The sequence below is a fragment of the Malurus melanocephalus genome, unplaced genomic scaffold (assembly GCF_030028575.1).
Source record: "Malurus melanocephalus ecotype Western Australia unplaced genomic scaffold, MMel_1.1 scaffold_8, whole genome shotgun sequence".
Classification (NCBI taxonomy): Eukaryota; Metazoa; Chordata; class Aves; order Passeriformes; family Maluridae; genus Malurus; species Malurus melanocephalus.
In genome coordinates, this window is record NW_026623240.1 from 4,674,553 (window position 1) to 4,681,890 (window position 7,338).

Below are 7,338 nucleotides of genomic sequence, written 5' to 3' on the forward strand. Positions count from 1 at the left end.
TTTTTTTTTTTTTTTTTTTTTGGTAGGGTAACTGATATGCAATATTCCTTAAGAAGGCATTATATTTGTCAAACTATACATAGACCATGAGAAGTAGTACAAATTATCCTGTGTAAAGATCTGGACTCTTTCTGGTAACTAATGAATTGGGAGGCACTGTGCAGTTTAGACATGTTTTTTTGAAACTGACCATGTTGGTAAATAGTTGGCAGTTGCAATCTCAGAGATACATTAGTGCTGGAAGAGTTGGACTTGCTTCCATCCCACCTACTCTTTGCTGTTCAGCCCTATTGGGTGATTGCAGGCTGAGTCAGGCCTCTTTCCTGCCCATGTAGGATTTCTACTCTTCATGGGTGTGAGCTGCTTTTTCACAACTGTGTGGGATTCGTGCCATCTGATTTCTTTCATTGTGATTCAGAGACTGAACAAAGCAGCTGCATCAAAATGACACAGTAGTAGACAAGTGTGCTGTGGGGCAGTTTGGGGCCAGCTTTGGTGTTCAGTACACTATTCAGCCAGAAGCAACTGAGAAAGCTTACTGGTGAAAAGGGTGGCATGGTGAAAAATATGTTTCTCTGGCATTTAACTTCTACCAGTATTGCTAAAATGGACCTGACAGCATCTTTCCAAACTTTAATTCAGTTAATCTGTGGGATGGTTTGCCAGATTAATCAGAATGATTGCCTAAAACTGTGTGTTTGGGTTATACTTATTAAACTTGACTATGTGGCACATCAGACACAGAGTTGGTGCTTACCTTTATTTCCATCTGCAGAGGATTCAGTGTGTATGCTCCTCTCCTGTCACCATGCCTTCTGCTTTTGTTTAAAAAAAAACCACAGGAATCCCTAACTTCCTTCAGCTGTGACATGCCTTTTGACCAACTGAGGAGCCAAATGCTTTGCTCCASAGGTGTGCCATTGAGTATGACAGTGCTGGTCACAACTGGTGAATAATGGGAATGTAGGTAGCAAGTTTTTGAAAAGCAGGATAAGTGCAGTAGTTCTGTACTTGCCATCTTCCAAGCTGTTGGTGTTTTCTGGCACATGTTGTTGCAGCTGTCAGAGTAGGGTGGCTGTTCTCTGTGGTAGAGGAAGGTGTTGCTAACTCWCGCTGTTCTTCCTCAGTTGTGACACTTAGCAGTTTTTCTTCCCTGCCTTCCCTCCACCCCCAGCCCACTCAAGTGGAGGAAACAGTAAGCTTTGTATATCTTGTAACTTCCAAATGCTAACAAATCTGGGTTTGAGGAAGAAGCTTTAACAGAAATATGAATCACCATCTGATGTGATACAGTGTTCAAACTATCTAAGTATACTTTTTATCTGTATTTAAATACAACTCTTTTACAGAAAATGTGCCCAAATRGTAGCCAATTATTATATTCTGCAACACCTCTGTCTGTTGTGTATCTTCTTTCAAGTACACCAATTCAGTTATTATTAACAATAATAGAAAACCTACTTAGGATTACAATGCTGAAGTAATTGGTTGTCTACTCTTACTTGAGAAACACCTATGTTGTGAAGAGGCCTGGCTCTGTCAGGCTTTTGCAGTGATTAGATCTATTTCACAGGAATTTTTTTTTTCCTATGCAGGTTGGAACAACATGGTGAGGATAGCTTTACTGTAATCCATTCAAGTTAATAAAGTTGGTATATGCTTTTCTGTGAGTTGGCATCCATATAAATTGTTCTACAATTCTGGGAGGACAGTGTTTGAAAAGCAGGATAGACCTTTTTAGGATAGAAGTGTAGACCTTTATATCAACGATAACAACATCCGGTAACTCTAATATGCACATTGTCATGCCAGCATTTTTGCTATTTAGGAATTTGTACCTCACCTGAGTTGCAACTTAACTTGCTTTCTTTAAGTTTTGTCCTTTTGAAAAGCAGTTTCCTTTTCCWACATTTTTTTGTGTTGTGTGGCATCACATGAAAGTTGCATTTTTAGTATCTTTTATAGTGCAGCATAAAATATTAGCATTATTCTGAATGTCACTAATGTGTAGCTTGAATGAACKAAGTATGTCACATGCACTCTGGGGATTAAATTGCCAGTCTTGTTCATGTCATCTTAGTGATGTGGGAAACTTGTTTTTTGGAGGAGAAAGAAGTAGATTATCAGAGGTATAGAAAAGCCAAGTGTTTTCTAATTACTTCTCTAGTTAAGGGAGAAAAACCCTTCATGAGTTACCCCCAAAGGAGTTCTCTGGTTTAAACCAGTAATTGCAATTAAGAACATCAACTAAAAGAATTATATAATGCTGTTCCACTTTGCTATTAAAAGCTTAAACTTTTGCTCCATTAAAATTGAAAGAGAGGGGAAAAATCCGAAAAGCATTTAATTAACTACTAAACTTGAGTGTCTATCAACTGTAAAAATGATTTGATTTCTTTAGCAATAGGATGTAAATCAACTTGGAGATTTTAAARATCAAAGTTAGAATAATTGCAAAARTACTGATTGGCTATTTATTATATTTGTAATTGAATTTTTAAAGCTCAGTATTTCAGGATTTTTTTCCCTACTTACTATGGGTTATTGGGATTGGCRTTTAACCTTGCATTTATTCTGTAAACTGTAAATTAAAAGGCAAAACTATCTGAGTGACCCTTTAAAAAAATCCTCAGTAGTAGAGAGTTGCTCTCAGATATATCAGCTGAGTTGAGGGACTGTAACCAGCAAATTTCTGTCTTCATGTTTGGGCTCAACTACAACTGTAATAGTTTAAGGTGTTATTCAGATCAGCAACAGTGAATTGACTGAATTGTGAAGGGTTGTGGATGTAAGAGGCTGCATCCCAGCAGCYGCAGAGAACTCCAGCCTGCAAGAATGTACAGAGCCTTTCTTTTCCCTTGCTCTTGGTCTTCAGGCTCAGATAGCTTTTCTCCTGCAGGGTGATGACTGTATGGGGTGGGGATCAAGACAATTTAATGTGCTSTGTAGAAAATTGCCTTGCAGTTTGTTGGGATTGGTTTCTAGAGAGATACAGCAGTCGGTGGTATTCATTGGAGCAAGTGATTTGACAAACTCAGGTCAGGATGAGTAGTCATCACTGAGACTCTGCTCATGTTAAGCAAGCATTAGACCTAAACTTGTGTTAAGTGTTGGAAAAATTGAGTTCTCTACATAGTGCAGTTTTAAAATGTGCTTCCTTGTGTTGGACTGGGTCTCGCAAGTGATAAGACAGTATCTGGAGGGCAGCAGAAAGCAAAAAATAYTTGTTCTCTAATAGTTTGTGGGAATTCATACACTTTTTCTTTAGAACAGCACTGYCTTCTGCCTAGCTTGAAGTGATTGCACAACCCCCATCGAGGTGCTGGCAAGAAACAAAGAATTTTGGCTGTAACAAATTGCAAGAGCACCCTGGGATAAACCCATGACCAGATAGCAAACACTCATCCACAAGGTTCATCCTGGTGCTGAGCCCAGATATCTCTTCCTTGATTTTTGCTCTGAAGTACTCTGAAGTAGCAGCAGTCTGTCAGTCTCAACCCCCTCAGGGTTGAGGGGGATGAGAAGTGCTACAGCAGATAATTTCTCAGAGTTCTCCCATRACTCTTCACATCTATTGTTTTGGGGATGTTTAGCCTGGAGAAAAAGAGGTTCAGGACAAGTAATTGGAGAGAGCAGTAGGTCAGTCTCTTCTCCCAAGTGACAAGAGAAGACAGCCTTAAAGTGCAACAGGGGACTTTTAGAATGGATAATAGGAAAAATTTCTTCACTGGAAGGGTGGTCCAGCATTGTAACAGGATGCCCAAGGAAGTGGTAGAACCATCATCCCTGGAAATATTTTTAAAAATGCAGATGTGGTACTTGGAGATGTGGTTTAATGGTGGACTTGGCAGTGCTTGGACTTGATCATAGAGGTCTTTCCCAGCCTTGATGATTCTATGATTTTGCAATCATTCTGTTCCTCTTGGTACCAATTTCCATTATTATAGTTTATCTGAGATCCTGTCCCCTGAATTACACTATYGTTTTGATTCTTTTGTATGTTGCAAAGATACATTTTTGGGCAGTTTTGCAGATACTACAGTATCTGCTCCAGAGGTGTGTTGCTTTTTATGAATTTCAGTTTATGTTCTTACCATTCATGACTTTGGCAGAATCATTTGACTGAACTATGGYTCCATTAATCTCTCTCTTCACTATTTATATGTAATAATTAGTTTAAAACTTTGCTCATCAGGATATCTGCATTAAATATAACTTCTAGTTATACCTGGGGCAGCGGCTGTAGTGGGAATACTAATCAAATGGCATGGTCACAACAGTTCTCCTGCTATTCCTCTGTTCTGTGTATGGATACAACAAATCTACACAGGCTCTCTTCCAGATTTTTAGGGAAGTTTTAAAGAKGTTCAGAAACTCTCATTGATTTAACTCTCACTTCTGTGTGTGATTTCTTTGATTAAGTGGGTGCATCTGGACCAAGTGGGATGAGTAGCTTTTTGAAATATGTTAAAAGATWAGATTTTTCAAAGTATCACTAAATCCTTGCTATTAAATTACTAAATCACTAGCTACTTTTTTATACCTATGCAAAATCTATGTGTTTCTTTATTTAATTGTTGCTCACAGAAGAGAGAGGACAAAGCTTTCAAATTATAGTGGCTAAAATTATGTGCCACCACAGTTAATAGATCTCAGTAAAAGTAAGAGGATTTAAAGATGCTGAGCATTTCATTTTGTGCCATTGGAATCCAGGAGAACCAATAAGTGTTCTCCCATGTTAGTGAGAAATAATTTTCACCTATTTTTAGGCATATAGGTTTGAAARCTTTATTTTAGGTGCTTAAATTAAGAAGTCTGTCCTTTGTTGATTAGACTTTTTCACAAAAATAAATGGAGCAAAGTATTTGCCCTCCTTTAGTACCTTAAGTCCATGTGTACCCTAAGGATTAATCTCTTTAATTCAGATTATTTGTCCCGAATGAGAAATAGCCTGAAGGTWACTGGGCTCTGTATAACTACCACACAGAATTGGTTATAAACATTATTACTGCAGTTCTGCGCAGCCCAGGTGGAAAGGACAGGGATTACYATTAAACATTTTTATAGCACAACATATGTACAAGCAAACAGGCTAACACAGAGGAGAYAAAATAGGACAACGGAGGTAAACAAGGATATAGAGATCACTGGTGAGGACATGTTGGCTAAGGAAAGATTTAGCCAGGAGAATGGTGCGGGTAAGAAGGCCCACTGAGTCTGAGATGCAGGAGAGTACAGCAAGTGGGAAGGACTGTGTTAGGATGCTGTGCTAGGTCTCTGCTCTGTCAACTSTGATGGAGTTCTCTCAACAAGCATGAAGTGAACAAATCAGTTTGCTTTAATTGTCATATCCTGTTTATTCTGCCACTACACACAAAAAACTGTATTTACACTGAAATTTTCAATGTTTACTGGCCTTTGCTTTTCCTTCCTTAACCTCCAGAATACTCAAGTAAAGCCACCATTGCCATATGAAAAAACCAAAACAATTTATCGTAACATTTATTTTCAAAATAATTCTTCCCTTTCAACAAATGTATTTTTGATAAATATTTTTGATAAATATTTTTGTGCATGTATATAAGGTATGTTTAGAGAAAGTATTTAAGCCAATTTGGAAATTTAAGCCAATTTCCTAGCTCCTGGTGAAGGAGCTAGGAAAAGAACTAACTTTTTGCATCATTAGCCTTTTCTTAAATATAATAGTGATGGAAAAAGAATCAGCATTTTAATAGGATTAAAATCAGAAGCTAAAGATTATTTGTAAKATCAGTTTTGGAACCAGAGTTGAGTAATATTTTATGCTGGCATTGTTGCACAGGGAAATTTGTGTCAGTACTGCACATTCACCAAAAGAGAGCAACATAGGCACACTGTACGTGCTTCAGGCTAGGGGCCATTTTACACTGGAAGCAGGAACATMTTGTCCTCTGTTTTAGAGTCTGTATTTTAATTCTGCCTCTGAATGGGATGAATGTGGTGCAATTATTATTTAGGTTTATAGTTATTGATAATGTATGTTTTATGGATCATATTTTTGTCTTTCAGATGTTTRTGTACAATATGTTTCCTCATTCATTAGGATTGCATTTAGGATATGTGCTTAGACATTTGCTGAAACATTGCTGCTTTTTTCCTGCTAGAAACTTTTTTCAACAGCAGAATTTGTATAGATGAATTTTCTTTGGATAAAGTACATTAAAATGTGTTTAACATTTTTAGTTTTATTAAATGCTTTGGCATGAGATCAGCTATATGTTTGATTGACTTGGGGAAAAAAAACCCCACTTGTAGGCCTAGAAATTAGCAGTTTTTTCGCATTTGTCACCATCTTGAGAGTGTAGACTATTTTATTTAATATTCAGTTTCATTTTGCTGAATAATCCTTCTAGCCCCAAAGCTAATAAATGCACTCAGATATACTTATTTAGGTAAGTGTTTGGAAGTTCCTGGAAGTCCCTTTTCTAAACTGTTATATCCATGTTGAGTTAGTAACTGTGAACTTTTTAAAATCAAAACTAAACATAAATAATCCTCAACATAAAAGAACAAGGAATTTGTAATGCACAAGGTTGTTTYTGTAAGTACTTAGCTGCAGTGTCCAAAACCTACCTGTGTAGGTAGGTTTCTCGTAACTTGGATTTGGGGTTGGTWTTTAGCAAGTTGGTTGTTTACATTGTCTACATATTTCGTGTGCCCTGTGGCCCTTGGGCTGATGTCAGGGTGTTTGGGGCACGTTCTTGTGAACATGTTTAGAGCAGCACTAGATCTGTGGATCATCCTTGGCTGAAACGAGGGAGACCTTACTGCAGTGGGAGAGGGAGAGATGAGCAACAAATTCTGTCCTGTACCAGGCTGAGAAGTTTTATCTTCCCTCTTTCTTGTATGCTGGAGAGGTTGAATGGTTGGACTCCTTTTTCCTTGTTAGTTCAGAGGTTGAATTAAAACAAGATCCAAGTTTTGTTTCAGTTGCATTCCTGATAAGCCAGTAGAACTGAAGATCTGTAAACTTTTGAATCACTTCTAATGTCCTAGTAATAGACAGTTCCTCAGTACAGTAACACTGGCTGTGAGCAGAGGACACATGTTTGGGAGGACATTCTGTGGCTTGGGGTCCTTGGGTGGTGATGGGGCTGGAGTTCTAAGTGCAGCTTGTGCCAGTGGCTGCCCATGACTCAACAGCATGGATGGCCTTTGGCAAGTCCTGAGCTCTGCCAAGACTCTTGAACAGATCCTGTAGTCCAAATGGCTTTACTAGGATTCACTTAAGGGGGTCAGCAAAAAGTCAGCTGAATGACATCTTCAGGCCTATGACGGGATGAAGAGGGTCAGATACAG